The 15,792-nt window shown below is 47.8% G+C and overlaps 2 long non-coding RNA genes across 6 annotated transcripts in view; one reads left to right on the forward strand and one right to left on the reverse strand.

Moving 5' to 3' along the window:
• Window positions 1-5,024: 5,024 nt before the first annotated feature.
• On the reverse strand, window positions 5,025-7,495 carry LOC116069694. Of its 5 annotated transcripts, none has more exons than XR_004110099.1 (3): window positions 7,346-7,495; window positions 5,932-6,212; window positions 5,025-5,692 (listed from the first exon to the last, which is right to left on the reverse strand). It is a non-coding gene; the product is annotated as an uncharacterized LOC116069694 (long non-coding RNA). The 5 variants fall into 5 exon arrangements; XR_004110100.1 differs by lacking the exon at window positions 7,346-7,495 and adding an exon at window positions 7,263-7,283; XR_004110097.1 differs by lacking the exon at window positions 7,346-7,495 and adding an exon at window positions 6,348-6,674.
• LOC116069696 overlaps window positions 6,635-15,792 on the forward strand; it is a 22,707-nt gene continuing 13,549 nt past the window's right edge. The window contains exon 1 of the long non-coding RNA XR_004110101.1: window positions 6,635-7,018. This is a non-coding gene — a long non-coding RNA (uncharacterized LOC116069696). The remainder of the gene's footprint in view (window positions 7,019-15,792) is intronic.

Here is a 15,792-nt window from a genome sequence, read left to right on the forward strand (position 1 = left end):
ACATATGGTGGTTAGACCTCAATCCACAAATGTATTGCTCTTCTGCTTTGTAAGACTTGCAGCCAGACAGACTTTCTCCAAAAGGGCCAATGGGAGTTGCTGACCAGTTGGTGGTATTTTTCCTAAAGCGTTTTTTTTTTTTTTTTTCCTTTTAGCCAGGCAGCTTTGGCCTTGGGTAAAGGTTAGCAGATTTTTGCTATCCTCCTCGGAAATGAATGCTTTGTAACAGTTGTGTTTACAATTGAAATGGTTTCTAGACCCTGGGAGCTTTGCAAGAGATGATGCCAGAATCAGGCATTAAGCTCTCTAATAGGCTTGTGCTCCGATAATCATATTAACAGTGCTGCCTCAGGCTCCACACTGCAATTTTAGGCCTCTCCCCTTGAACATAATGTTTCAGCTGGATGATAATTATGAGTATGATTTTGCATTTCTTCTTACTGAGTGTTCCATTTCCCAAATACAATGTTCTTAACAGGGACAGCCAGTTGGTCATGCTCCTTCCAATGGCTGACCTTGTGCACCAAGGTCACAATATCATGTGCAGGCTAGATTTCACAGACCTGAGGATTCTGAGTTGTTATTACCAGAACTATGGAGTCCCCTTGTGCACCGAGGTCATAATATCGTGTGCAGACTAAACTTCACAGACCTGGATATAGAGTTGTCACCACCAGAGCTGTGCACTATGGAGTCCCCTGGGGATTATGGCATTTGTTTCCAGCATCTGCACCTGGTGATGAGGCTTTCTGTTTTCCTCTGTTGCAAGTCACCCTGGGAGCAAAGCATCTGTTTTAGAGCCGGGTGATTCTAGCCTTTGACTTGTCCACCATTCAAGATAGCATCTGTGGTACTAAGGTTTGTGGTCTCTGAAAAGTCACTACTTTAGAGCCTTCTTTTCCTCACCTGTCAGTTTCAAAGGACTCAAAATCGATTTCTAAGAATTCCACTGTCAAGAGTCTATAGGTTCAATCAATACTTACTCCTTCAACCAATACAACTGTGTTTATAGTGCCCCACCCCTGAAACTGAATAACAAACTTTGGGGACATTGCTATCCTAGAGCAGCATTTCTGAACCTTCCTGATGCCGTACCCTTTAACACAGTTCCTCATGTTCTGATGACCGCCAAGCATAAAATTATTGTCGTTGCTACTTTGTAATTTTGCCACTATTATGAACTGTAATGTAAATATCTGTGTTTTCTGATGGCCCTAGGGATCCTAAGACCCTGTCAAAAGGTTGTTCAACCCCCAAAGAGGTCATGACCCACACACGTTGAGAACTGCTGATCTAGAAACACCTAAATTCACAGCATATTTGAGTTTGGGAATTTTGGCTATCTGTGCCAGCTATGTGTGTCCCTTAGCCACACTGGGCCCCTTTCTATGCCTGTAGGTAAAAAAGAGTGAGGTACAAGTACCAAGCAGGCCACAGGGCTAAGAGGCATGCCACTGAGGAAGGAGGTTTTCATTACACAAAGGATCACATGAGCTGGGTCCATCACAACCAAGGAAGGAGAACACAGCTCTGAGCTGGTAGGTTTGTTGGGGGTTCTGGTCTGTGAGGCAAGTACAGTCAAGAGGAAAGGAGGTACATGTAGCCCAGGGTGTTGGTTCTGTAGGTATGCTGTAGGCTAGCCAGAGGTACTGAGGCAAAATGCAGAGCTCAAAAATTAGGCAGCCATCCTGACCTACTTGCTCAGGAGTTTCCAGTCTGTACAGGCAAAACTACTAAATGGGGACTAGGGCGCACAGGAAATGTGTGCAAAATCATCTTTGGTTTTCTCACCAAAAAGCTGAAGCAAGAGCCCACTATGAGACGCTCAGTGTATAATGTGTCAGTTTACTCTGGGGCCAAGCTTTAAGTCCCCAGAGGGGCCAGGGAGCCACAAAGTAACAACAGGCTGAACAAATAGGGTCTAAAGAATGAAACTTAGGACCTAAGGTCTTTTTCCCAGACTCATGTCACAGTGTGGTCACACAGACCGAACAGGCCTATCTGTAAGTGTTCTCTTCAGGCTAAGTAAGCAACCCCAGCGCCTGCCCTCCGTACTACCCTCTCCAGGAAGCCTCCCAGGCTCCCCCAACCCTGGCTAATTGCTCCTTTTCTGCTCTCAGCACTCCTATTGTAAGCACCTAACAATTTAGCACTTAATCGGGCCCAGCTGCGCATTCCTCTCTAATTGTTTTGGACATGTTTGTCTGTCTCTGAAGCAAAATTATAACCTCCTTTGGGGCAGAGACTCAGTCCTTTCAAAGGCTATGAGGGAGCGTGGGTGTATTTGGAGGTACATTGGGGGATATGAACAAGGAAACTCCTTACATTTATACAAAGTTTCAAAATTTGGAAAGTGCTTGCTTGTAAGCTGTCTGTTCCTTGCAATCAGAGACAGGTGCATTTCAACAGCCCCATTTCACAGACAGTGAAACTAAGATCAAGAAGCAAACAAATGTCTGGACGAGAGGAACCAGATGTTGTAGGATAAGCTTAGTGTTCGAGATTTTGTGCTCTACAGGGCCCACAGAGGCTTATTTAGATGAGGCTCACAGATGTCTTGCCCTGATGGAAATCTTGGCAAGGAAAAGAAAGTGATGGGGTAGGGTCCTGTTTGCAGAGGTTCAAAATGAAACAACCGAGGCAGAATTCCACTGTGCCTCTCGTTCTTTCCATCTTCATTCCTCCAAAGATTGTTTATCGCTCCAGCATGTTGGGTCAGCACGCTGGGTCACGAAGTGCTCTGTTCTTCCTATGCCTGACTTATCCCTCCTGCTAAGTAGCTGAGCTTACATCCTTCCACGTGGTCCTTGGGAAACTGCAGACTTCAGCAAGCGGAAGTGAATTGAAAGGCTGTCTCATCAGTCCAAGTACCGGTCTGTGCCTGAGCCTGTGCATCCATCCTCAAACAGCAGCTGCCACTCACAATCAAACACCTATTTTGCTTCCCCTGAAGGGCTGGGAGGTGACACAGCTGGCTCTCACCCACATTCTCCAAGGGCCCAGGAGCTGAATGAACCTTTTACCTGATCTCATCACTATCCTCTGCCTCCTGCACATACTCCCTTGAGAAGACTGACATCCAGCCGTATTCCCTTCCCCTTTCTCATGCTCCTCATCTTCTGATCTCCAGGGCAGTACTCTTACAAATTTAGCTCCTGGTTCAGTGTCTTCACAATGCATTCCTGATTCCTGCCCACATCCTAGATTGTTTCAGTCACACCAGTGGCCCATGCATTAACCTCGACACCTAATAGCTCAGCCTTGGTATTAACACTCACTCCTAGGCGTTCACCTCTTACCCTACTCCATCACTTTCTGGCTTACCATGGCCCTAAAATTCACCTCTGCACACTCAGATCTCAGACCCGACCTCTTTCCCTTCTTGAGTGACTTGATGTCTTGTCCTTTCTCTCTGATCACCCGGCACTGTGGACCAGGTTCTCTTCTGCTCTAACAGTTACCTCAGCCGAGCCTGCATGAGGAGAGTGGGTGCTGAGCTGTTGGAGGGCCACAGCCACTAACCTCAAATGGAACGTCATGCTGACCTGCCTATCCTGCTTTGCTATTTGTTCAAACCTTGTGTGGTCATTTGAGTCAAACTCTTCCCCACTCTTCAGATCTCCATCAGCCCTAGCCTCATCTCTAGCCTCCTGTGTCAGCAGGTGCAGAGGCTCTACACCAAGCCTCTTCCTGCTATAATAGACAGAGGCTCCTTCACATGAACTCAGCTTTTCCACTGCCTTGGGTACAGGGCCTTTGCTATCTACTGTCTTTGCCTTTGCCGTACCTTCTTCTCCTCTGTGGGCTTCTTCCCATCTGCATTTACAAATTACCAAGTTATTTTATCCAATAAATAAGGACAAACATAATAAATCACAACCCATGGCTGATATAACATTTCTCTCTGGCAACTTTTTTTTTTTTTTTTAATATTTAGTGTATGAGTGTTTTGCTTGAATGTATGTCTGTGTGTCACATGTGTGCCTGGTATCCGTGGAGGTCAGAAGAGGATGTTGGATGCCTTGGAGCTGGAGTTAGGGATAACTGAACCACCATGTGGGTTCTGGAAATTAATCCTAGGTCCTCTAAAAGAGCAACACGTGCTCTTAACAGTTGAGCCATTTATCCAGGGCTCTGGCTTTTTTTTTTTTCCAGTCAAAATGAGTTGCCTATATATATATATATGCTGAAGTCTTTGTGGCGGCGTCCATTCTCTACTGCTGTCTAGATCAACATCTACCTGGCTGTGCCCCCGCCCTGCCCCCACTCCTTCATATGGCAGAGAATGACTTACCCACAATGCATATTTTGGAATATAATTTCTACTTCAAATGTCTCATTGAATAAAATCCAAACTCTGCTTATTTCTATATCTTTCCCCTTATAGCCAGAAGCAGCTGGTTTTTTTTTCTTTTTTGTCAACGACACAAACTGGGAAGAGGAAACTCAACTGAGAAATGCCTTCATCAGATTATACACAGGTCTGTAGGTTTGTTTGTTTTTTTTTACATCTGATGTGAGAGGGCCTAGCACACCCCAAATGGCATAAGAAGCAGGCTAAGCCAGTAAGCAGGGTCCTCCATTGTCTGTGTCAGCTCCTGCCTCAGTTTCCCTTTATGAACCGTAAGCCAAATCAACCCTCTCTTCTTCAGCTGCTTTTGGGCATGGTGTTTTACCATAGGAATAGAAAAACTAAGCACTCCCTAAAATGGTCCTACCTTCTTACAGTTCTTTTGGTCTACAGCATAATTGTAATGAAATAGTTTTAATTTATTTAATTACTAAGCATATCTTTGGTCCTCTGCCCCTAGGTTGGACAGCACATTTGTTGAATGTATTATCTCTGTCTTTTGATGATGAACCCCTCATAACCTAAGAGTAAAGCAGGACAGCTAAGTGGGTGTGGAATCCAACATTGAATTATTTCCCCAAAGTCACAGTGGAAGCTTGGTGGGACAGTTCCAGCTGCACTCAATAGTACCATGGAGAAAATGCCTTTTTAAAAAACAAAACAAAACAAAACAAAACTACGGGGCCTGGGCAGCTTTTGGCAGCTTTGAAAGATTCAAGCTTTATTTCCCTGTTGCTTGCCAGCTGACTTCACTCAAAACTTCTTGCCTAGCAATCCTTGAAAGCATGTCTGTGGCTACCGAGAGCCATTTAAGGGGAAATACAATAACAACATGCCCATCAAGAATCCAGCTTTGTCTCTTCACAACGTTTAAATATCAATACGGGACTCTGCAGTTAATCAAATACACAGACCTAACTTCTAATTTGCTTCTTTTATTGGCTTTCTGAATTATAAATACAATCGTGAAAAAAAAAAAAACCCTCAGAGTCAAGAAAAGTATACAGTTTCTCTTCCTTTCTTGTCCAGAGTGACAGAGGTTTACAGTTTATGATCCAAGTGGGTTTTTTGTTTTGTTTTTTTGTTTTTTAAAGAACGTTGTGACAAACATAAAAACAGATCGGTCTGCAGACTGCCAGTCTTAACATTTCCAGAGCCACGGACTCAGAATTCCTTCTTGTGGATGACACGTGGCTCTGCGCGCATCCAAAACAACTCTCACTTACTTCTTTCTGTGGCTGCAAGTACGCACTTCGTGGTCGTGGTCGAGCTGGCTGAAAGTCAATCCCCAGCGCTCGAAAGTCAATGGCATCCCTTTGACTAACTCCATCTGACAACCTTCTGCAAAAAAGCAAACAGGTGTAGAGTGGTAACTTCTCAGTGTGATTATCTCTAGAGGGTTGACCGAAGGCCTCAGCGATAAGGAAGGAGGGGTGAGGGAGCTTCCAAGCGCGCCCCGGGTTGTGGGGACTGGGCTCAAGGTTCGGTGTTGAGGGCGTGCCAACTAGGCCCGCCCACCCAGCTCTACAAACTAGAGCAACTTCTCCATCCGGTCTCCCCGGCTTTTCCTCCGGCCTCACCTTGGCACGTAGCGCTCTGGGGAACCTGCGGAGGCGCTGGGTTGGGGGCGGGGGGAGCGTCCCGGGTCCCGCGTGATCCGCGCTTGGGTGTGGCTGGTGCCCAGTCCAGCAGCATCACGGGGGTTCAGCGTTCAAATGTCTTGCTAAGCCCAACCCCTGAAGTCGCGGAGCGGACTCCGCACCCAGCGCCTCTCGCATCTAGCATTCTTGGCTTCCTGAGACGCGAGTGGGACCACGTGGAAACCTCATCATGTCTTTGATGGCTTCACAACCTGAAGGTCCTAAGAAGACAAACAGGCACCACCCTCAGGCCTTAAGCATCTATCTAGGTGGCTGCCGGTACTATGTACGCTGAGAGCAAAGGTCAGGTGCACTTGGGTTTCCCTCTCCTCACCTCCCCTGGTGATCCCTCTCACCAGCCACTCGGAGCGGTCTGGGCTTAGCCACACGCCAGCACTGGCTGGAAAATTCTCACCAAGCGCCACGCCCTGGTAGCTGAAGAGTTTAGACTCGACCCTGGATCTCAGCAGGGTTTGGGACTCAAGTCTCTGCTGTTTTTCTGGGGGAGGCTACTTCCTGGGGGGCCTGGGGGGAAGTGTAGTCTTTGGAGACCGCGCGCTCCAGTGTAGCCTTGGATTTTCTCAGTGCTACGAGGGGCTGAGAGCACGGTAAGGACCCCGGGCGCAATCCCAGCGGGACCCGGGCGCCAACTGGCGGGAGGGTTCGAGTTCGGCCTTTCCCAAACTTGGGCCACCGGGGCGGGAGCGTGGCCGTCCCCGCGGTGACGCGCGCGCTGGCGCGGCGTGTGATTGGAGAGTCGGGCGGGGGCGGGACCGAAGGGACGCGGCAGGCGGCGGCGGTGCCGGGAGCCGGGGCCGGGAGTGAGGCGCAGCGGCCGCCGCGGCAACAAGTGCTGGAGCTGAGGCGAGCCGGAGCCGCCCAGACCCCGCCGGGCCGCCCGTCCGCGCATTGCGCATGGAGCGAGAGCGGCGGCGGTCGCGGGGCTGAGCCGCAAGCGCGGCTGGGACGTGGATGCGGCCGCGGTCTCCCGCCCCGCCCCGCCGAGCTGGAGGTGTCCCTAGACAAGGTAGGGCCGGGTGGGTGGGCACCCGCCCCTGCGTCCCCGCCCCGCCGCGCCAGTTCCGGCCGGTGTGGGCGCCCCGCGCTCTCCCCGCTCCTCTGTGGCTCCTGCGGTGTCTGCGCATCCGCTCCATCGGGTCCCCCTCACCGCTCTCAGTCTCACTTCCCTGGCCTCCGCACATCATTTCCCTAGCCTCCGCACCTCCCGGATCTCCTCTTGGGTCTCCGTTCCTCCTGCCCGGCTTCCTCACCTCCCGGTCCTTCTCCCCTCCTTCATTGCCTCCTCACCTTCTCCCCAGTCACCCGGCCTCCACCTCCTTCCTGACCTTCTCACCTGCTCGGCCTCCGCTCTTCCTGCACCCACAGGGAGAGGGCAGCGACACCCGGAGCCGCTCTGCACCCCGCGCAGGAGGTGCGGGCCTGGGCGGCTGGCGGGGGGGAGCGTCGCGGGCAGTGTGCTACCCCGCCCGCGCACTGCGCTGGTTTCGGGTGCTGCAGGGGCAGATCAGGTGTTTGTGAGCCGCTGGCTGCCTCTTTTCACCCCCATCCGCTGGCACTGTTATCTCCGGGTCCCCAAAGACTGGTTTCTGTGAAACTTAGGGAGAACCCTTCGCGTTGACCTCTAAAAAAAATATTCCACGCCGCCCGCGTTGAATGATTAACCAGACTCAGGACAGCCTGGGGAGCTGGCCCTGCGACTGGCAGGTGGGCGCACCTGCGGGGCGGGGACCCTTCTCAGGACGTAACACCTAGCACCTGGTTAAATGCACTCGCCTAGGGTCCTCTGAGCTCCCGGGTCTTGGGTGGGAAGGAAGCTCAGTGGAGACTCCCCTCTAGTGTCATCGTGCGTGCGAGGTCATCTTGAAAAGTAATGCACACATTTTGTAAACTGGGTGGCCCCCAGGCTCGCTCCTACCTCAAATACAGGGTGGCTGGCCTTCACTCCCTTTCCTGCGGTGGTCGTCCCAACACTCCCAGCTTGACTGCTTCGAACGACTAAACCTGTTCTGCACCCCCCACCCCGCACTCCCACCCCCAGCCAAGCCGTAGCTTTTCTAGGTGGGTGAAAATGGGCTTCGTGTTATTACAGATTCTTCCAGGGTATTTATTTGTGCCACTGGACCTGAGTGGAACTTGGAGGGTGGGACCGGGGCCCAGTCCAAGCGCACTTCTGTGGGGTTCAGACTGCGCACCCCGAGAGGGGACCCGCTCAGGGGCAGGCCGGTCACTTCCCGCCTGTTCTAGTCCAACGTCTGTTTCTTTTGAGTAGAAATTATGAAAGACCTTGGAACCGGGGAGTTTTTACGCCGGTCCTAGAGCTCTTTATACTTAGTTAGGTATTAAGACCAAAGAAGTGTGCGGGAGCCCTGTAGAACTCGCCCGAGTAATTTCCGCCCTTTGCTGATCTGCTTGGAACTCCGTTCTCGGCGTGGAATACTGCTTTCCCCCTCAGGACTTAGCCTGCCAGTTCTTAATTCAGTGTTTTTGTGTAGATGCCGGATTCTCTGCTAAACTTAAGAGTCCCTTCACAAGTCTTTTTCTGCCACGTGCTGATAAATGACAAGTTGTTTTTTCCTTAAGAGGCTTGTTTCCCCTGTTTAGTTTCGGGAATGGAATACTTGGATAGTAAGATTGTTTTTAAGGACAAATAAGATGCTTAAGCGCTCATCGAGATCTTAACGCAGTTCTTGCTGGCCTCAGCTTACCCTTGCCAAAAACCAGTGGTCTGGTGGAACTGTTCCGATTTGTCAGACTGTCCAGCCTGAAATCACCTGAGCTTGACAGACAGAGCAGATTTTTAAGACCTAAGGGAGAGGCAGTCTTTGAGAAAAACATAATATGCTTATGAATTGCTTTTCTCCAAATCCATTGCTTTTGGAGGCCTGAACATAGAGATGGTTTATGGTTTTGAAGATATACTTGTTTAAAAAAAAATACATGGTGGTTCATGCGGCTTTAACCCCAGTACTCAGAGGCAGAAGCTGGTGGGATTCCTGAGTTCAAAAGGCCAGCCTCAGTTACAACGAGAAACCTTGTTTCGGAAAACCAAAAAATAATTTTTAAAAAAATTGGGTTTCGTTTGTTCAAATGTGTGTGCATGTTTTTTAAGGGTTATATTAGGAAACACGATCCAAACTGTTGCTCAACCTTGAAATGATGCTGGTTGCTCTAAAAAGCTGGTCTAAAAGCTAATATTTGGTAATACAACCTGTTATAACACATAAATAGTGGTACATAAATTACCAAAACTCAGAGGTCTTTTGGTTTTCTGATTGCTTTGGGGTCAAAAATCATTGTGACCAGCTGTCTGACATTTTTTAGTGATTGCAGATTAAATCGTGAATTGAATGAGGCTCACTTCTTTTGAAAGCAGTATTTCCTAATAACTAAAGTCATCCAGTAAAGGAGATGGTACATAGCCCCAGCCCACCCCACCCTGCCCCCACAGATGTAGCTCTGGCTGTCTCTTTTCCCTTTCTGGACAGAGTGGGCACTTGCTGAATATATTCGAATGGTAGGATGAATGTATTCCTCTCTGGAGAGGCAATTACTGTTTGGATAAGAGGTGTGTGCATGTGTGAGGTGAGGCTTTTTGAGAACTGATGTAATGATTTCATCATTACCCACTGCTGGAGAAGTTTGCCAGTCTGGACAGGGCCTGAGTGGGAAGCACGAGGCACTTACTGTTTGTGGAGGATTTGTTCCTGGGGCAGCTACTACTGGGAATGTGACTCCTACTGAGTTTTCTATTCCTTTCAACTGAATGTTGCCCCTTCTGTGAGTTTTTTACTTTTGCTGCCTGCTTGGTTTGCGTGGCATGGCTTAATTACTGTAACAAAATCCAAACTCTTTGAGAGCCAGCATTGTATCTGATTAAAGTATAATGCACATTTTAACATTTATGAACTGTTAGGTGTCCACATTTCCTTATGGAAATGCAAGAAATTATTTCAAATTATTTTCTGTTTCTCGATAGACATTCTCTCTAGCAGGGTTTAATTTCTTTTTTTGGGGGGGGGGGAGGTTCGGTAGGGAAATTCCCAGTAGTCAAGAAATTGATACTTGCCACTTTTCACTGTTACATTTGAAACTAGGTTTGTTTATAACCTTCACTCTGGTGTGATTACAATGTATATTGCTTACTAGACATTCTTTTCTTTCCCCTTAAACAAACTTATTAATCATAGTAATCAGTTCTAAGAATATAGCAAGGCTCCCTGAGCTGTGCTAAGGTAAGGTAGTTAGGAGCATGAACTGGAGTCTGTTAGCTGAGGTTTTCCTTTTAGTTAATGAGGCATAATGTGGAGTTTTATGTTTATGTTAAGCAGTTGGAGCCTGAGCTGCTTCACTAGGCTTCCATGCTCCTTTTCTAAGGGTGCTCACCCTGAAGGGCCGTGTCCCTGGAGATGTTACATGAAGCACTGGAAATTAGTTTTATCTATCCTCCAGTTAATCGGAATCAGCCGAAACATTTGTAGTGTTCTATAACCCGTGGGATTTGAAAACTGGTTTTGCCCCTAGCTGTGCGACTGTGGGTGAATTGCTTGGCCTCCCTGAACCTCGGTTTTCTCAATGTGAGATGCTAGGAAAATTAAAGTGAATGATAGAGCTAAGATACCTGGGCTTCTGAGATCCTCAGTGAGTGTGAGGGTGCCTATCAAGCCTGACGTGGACCTCATGAGTGTGATAGAAGGAGAGAAGCAACTCCCATTAGTTGTCTTCTGACCTCTGCTTTTGTTCCATGGCTGGTGCTTACCTGCATGCACTCATACATGCAAATTTAATAAAACACCAGTACCTGAGATGGTGATAGCTAAAGGAATTGTATTTTCTCTGTCTAAATAAACTATGTCATTCTAAAAGCTAATTAAGTTTGTTTTGAGGCAGTCTTAAACATCCTTAAACGACCCTGGCTGCCCTGGAACTCAGTAGATAAATCAGGCTGATCCTCAAGCTCAGACCCACCTGCCTCTGCCTCCCCAGAACTGGTACTAAAAGTGCACGCGTGCACGCCCCCACGCCTGGCTAAGATAGGTCTTGCTCTGTGGCATTTAGTTGAAATAAGTTGTGTCCTTAAAGTTGATGACCTCTTATTTTTCATTGATTAATCTCTGAGGATCCACACTTGGATGTCTCACCTAGAGCTGTTTGGGCACCTGGCTGGTACGAGCTAGCTTGTCAAAAAGGTGAGGTGATAGAGCTCCTGAAGAGCCCTGACTAAGCACTCAAGTGCTCAGACGGCCTTTACCACTTCATGTTTTGTGAGTGAATTACTCCAAAAGTGAGAGCACATTGCAGCTGCTTTAATTGCATGCTTCAGTCTGACCGGTTAAACCACCCTCATGTGTTAATGGACGTCTCGTTCTTGGCTCTTTTGCTTTATTTGTTTTTGCTTTTCTCCTAAAAGGATCTTTTTACTTACATTTACTTAGAAACAATATTCAAGATGTCTTAAAGGAAATTGCTTTTGGTTGCATGGCAAGTTAAGGATGACCTTCGGTCACCGACTTCATTTGTACCCTTCGAGGGGCTCACCTCTGCATTTTGATTTTATTTTTATTCTATTCTATTTTATTTTATTTTTTTAAATATTTATTTATTTTTATATATGAGTACACTGTAGCTGTGAGCCACCATGTGGTTGCTGGGATTTGAACTCAGGACCTTCAGAAGAGCAGTCAGTGCTCTGAACCACTGAGCCATCTCTCCAGCCCTCTATTTTATTTTTTTATTTTTTGGTTTTTCAAGACAGGGTTTCTCTGTGTAGCCCTGGCTGTCCTGGAACTCACTCTGTAGACCAGGCTGGCCTTGAACTCAGAAATGTGCCTACCTCTGCCTCCCAAGTGCTGGGATTAAAGGCATGCACCACCATTGCCCAGCTCACCTCTGCATTTTTCAGCACTTCTGGAATGACCAGGAAAGGCATGTTGTTGCTGGATTAGGTGACATTGACAATGTGTGGGATCTACCTTCGAGGGTGCCTGGCAGCTCATAGCAAGTCTTTGAAAGCCTAGGCCTGAGACTGTCCACACAGAAGCTGAGGTGATGGCTGCCTGTGACCGTTGTGTTTGCAGGCAGCTGGCTATGGTCTGGGTCCCCTTTGTGCTGTTGGGTCTGGAGTGTTTCCACACAGTGTTACAACACATGTTGGGAGCAGACAAGAAAGGCTTCCTGAGGAAGTGGCATTGAGACTTCACCTCACAATGATGAACGAAAAACACTTCAAGAGTGGAGAAAGCAGCTGGAGGGTTGAGGACACACACAGCAAGAGGCTCAAGCAGATAAGGTCAGAGGAACACCGGCTCCTCACCCCAGCTTTGGAGAACAGGGGAGGTGAACACCCTAGTGACCCTGAAGAGACCGGAGGTAGTGGAGGGCCATTGAATCATTTTGCAGTTGTTGAAGAAAATGAGCTTGGGACGGAGAGGAGGCACACTCGGAGGCTGGTATGGTCTGTGATCTGCAGACTGCCTGCTTCCTGTTATTCTGCATATGTGGTCTCACAAGCTGCGGGGATCCTTTAAAAATTGAAATATCTAGAGGTCACTTTTCTGTGCTGATTCCTCCTGTTTCTGTTGAACCATATTGGCAGTTCTGGGGTCTGTTAGAGTACCTACTTTGGTTCTTCTCTCCCTCCCATTACCATCCTGCCATTTGGCTCTTGTGCCTACCGCTCCCCTTAGGGGTGCTGGTCCTGCCTTGTTCTCCCTGGCCATTAGTGATAGCTTGGTCCCCATCCTCTGTTTTAGGCATGTTGGTATTTGCCCGATTACCTCATTGGTTTAAGAAAGGGAAAACTGAGGGCCCCAGGAGTGGTCCAGGGTTAAAGTGTGCATTTCATTTGACAGAGTCTAGAGGTGGGAAAAAATCGACTGGGTGAGGGGGGTGGCATTTGGAAACATAAAGGAAGACTCGGAGAAGGGTGAACTCCGGGCAGATCTGACTGGGTAGAGTTTGGAGTGGTGTCTAAGAGGGACCCAGGAACCAGAGTGTCTGCTAGGGGAAAGCCAAGCAGCAGACTTGGCCCAGCTCCACCAAAGGGACTGCCATTTGTCCCCATTTTGAGGACTCTGACTAGGATCTAACACTGCCAAAATCATAAGATAGAGGCGGCGGGGGCAGGGTGTGTGTGTGCTGAGATGATGGTAAGCTGTGTTGGGCTTGTAAGTAAGTAGAATGCAGGAACTATGACCGACTAGTTGGGAAGAGGGTTGGTTGGGAAGGTCAGTGTAGGGCTAGCAGCACTGGCAAGGAGAGCATATCTGTGACCACCAGATAGGGCAGAGACTGAGACCGCTGTTTGGCCCAGACCCTAGCTAGGGTGGCAGTGTCTGCTGTTCCCGGAGTGGGACTCTAGGGCAGTAGCCTTGGGGTGGGTAGCGTGACCCACCAGGGCAGTAGAGATTTTATTGAAGGTGGTTTTGGCTCTGGGGCTGATGACAAGCCTCTTGGTAACTATGGCAACCAATGAAGGGGCAGTGTTTCCTGCTCCTCTGGTGGCAAACAAAAACAACCAAATAAAAATTTAGGGCTGGCTGGTGAGTACAACTTTAATCCCAGCACTGGGAAGCAGAGGCAGAAGGATCTCTGAGTTTTATCCAGCCTGGTCTACAGAGACCTTGTCTTTAGGCTCCCTGAGGCCACATTCACACACGGGTGGCATGAATGCTCCAAGTCTGTTCAGTGAAGGTGCTAACATTCTAGCAAGCTTCTGTCACCCATGAACTCCATTCTTAGAGTTCATGTTGAGGATTTTAAGGAATTGCTCTTTGCAATGGACTACCAGTGTGTGTATGTGTGTGTGTGTGTGTGTGTGTGTCTGCCTGTCTGTCTGTCTGTCTGTCTGTCCCTGGCTTTTGAGTGCTTGTGCCCATAAATGAACCCTTTAGGTCTGGCCTTAGATTGTCAAGGGAAGCCCAGTGACATTTAAAAATCAAATTATTTGAATTATTTGTCTAATACAAAAAAAAAAGATTAAAGTGAGTTTATAAACATGCTGCTCTCTTAATCTTGGAGCTCTATAGTGGAGAATTCAACCAAAGATGAGAAATATTTAGGAAAAAAAAAAACCCCAAAACTGTAGAAAATGATACAATAAAAGTAACACAAGTTAAAGATACACTGTGACTCTAGCCCTGCACTGTGTTAGTGTACCAGGCTTTGTAGGACAAGCCGAGTGCCCAGAGCCATCTTTCGGAGCCATCTTTTGGAGGCATCTTTCTGAGGCTTTGATAGGCACCAGTTGTACCTTGTTTGCTTTGCTTTGCTTGTTTAAATGAGAGGCAACCATTTTGCTATTCTTTGCCACATAAGGAATTACCTCTCTTCAAATGAATTTAAAATATCTCCTATTTTTAACTAAAAATATACTTCTATTTTTAACTGAATGTTTTCTTTTGAGTTTTTGTTCTCAAGGTTCTGTTGGGTCTTCTATTAAAAAGAAAAAAAAAAAACTTCATAATGGAAATTTTCAAATCCGGTAGTGTGGTAAAGCCTCGGGCAATCCTGTTCTTGCCCCACCCTGCCCATATCCTGTCTGCTGCAGGCTCACACAGCAGAGGGGAGAGGGAAGCGTCCTGGGTAGGGTGAGGCAGATAGATAAACCCCTTTAGCCCTAGAGGGTGGATTGCTGCAGCCCTGGTTCCTATAGTAGTAGTACATGCTGGGATTTAGTTCTGAGGTGATAGGAATTACTTATTCTAAGAGGCTGGGTTAGTCAGTTCCTCAGTGTACCCATATATTGAACGAACACAAATTTTTCCTGGCGAGTGGCCAGAGAAAGATACATTACTATTTTGAAGATAAATGTGTTTTAAGTCTATGTGCAAATATTGTAACCAAGACAGTCTGCAGATACCTCTCAGTAAGTTGGAGTCTAAGCAACGTCCAAGAGGGTAGAGAGGAATTGGAAGTGAGGCCTGAGGGGAAGGAAGCGTGGCTTGTTTGTGTCACCCCAGAGCCAGATGTCCTAGGAAAAGCCTTCTGGGAGGAGGATGGACAGTCCCTTACTATACAGCAGAGGCTCTGGGTGCATGGGAAGAGTAATGCTGTCTTGTACTGGTGGGCTGCTAGGGGAGCACCCATCTTTTAGGGCTTCTGAGGTGTGGTGTGTACAGTCTGCCTCTCTCTGGGCTCAGAGCCAGTCTCAGCTTTCCTGGAGCCATTCTGTTTGGGAAATAGACCTGGGAGGAAATGTGCATTCAGGGGACTAAACCTTCTCTTCTTTTAGAGGGATAGACTCCTCTATGTGGGCTGCTAAGAACCAGGAGGTGATTGTACAGAACCCACAAGAGAAGAACAGGGACTGAGCCTGGCCCTTCAGGGACGGGGTAGAACTAAGAAGCAAGAGACCCGTCAAAAGCGTTAAGAGTAGCACTCCTGGATGGATGGGGGTTAAGTCCCTGAGAGTGCTTGATGGGACGGCTACGTTCCCTCCATGCTGCTACTCCATACTGCTCCGTTTTAAGAGCAGACAGAAGGCAAGGAATATTTCGGTTTCTAGTTCTTGCTGCCTCCTCCTTCTCTCAGAAGTCAGAACCTCAGCCAAGTTTCTGGCCTTAGGGGCCAGTTTCTCCCTAAAGTGAGGAAGGAGACTTAGTAACCATTTTCCTGGCTTATGCATTCTGTGGACCCTTGGTTATACCTACATCTAGGAGCACAGTGAGGACTTAAGAGTACCATTTGTTATTTACATTTTTCTATTTAAAGAAAATCTGGGCTAAAATTAACACACCAAGTAGTGAGTTCCATTTTTTTTTTTTTTTTTTTTTTTTTTTTTTT

Source organism: Mastomys coucha, unplaced genomic scaffold (assembly GCF_008632895.1).
Source record: "Mastomys coucha isolate ucsf_1 unplaced genomic scaffold, UCSF_Mcou_1 pScaffold22, whole genome shotgun sequence".
NCBI classification, from domain to species: Eukaryota; Metazoa; Chordata; class Mammalia; order Rodentia; family Muridae; genus Mastomys; species Mastomys coucha.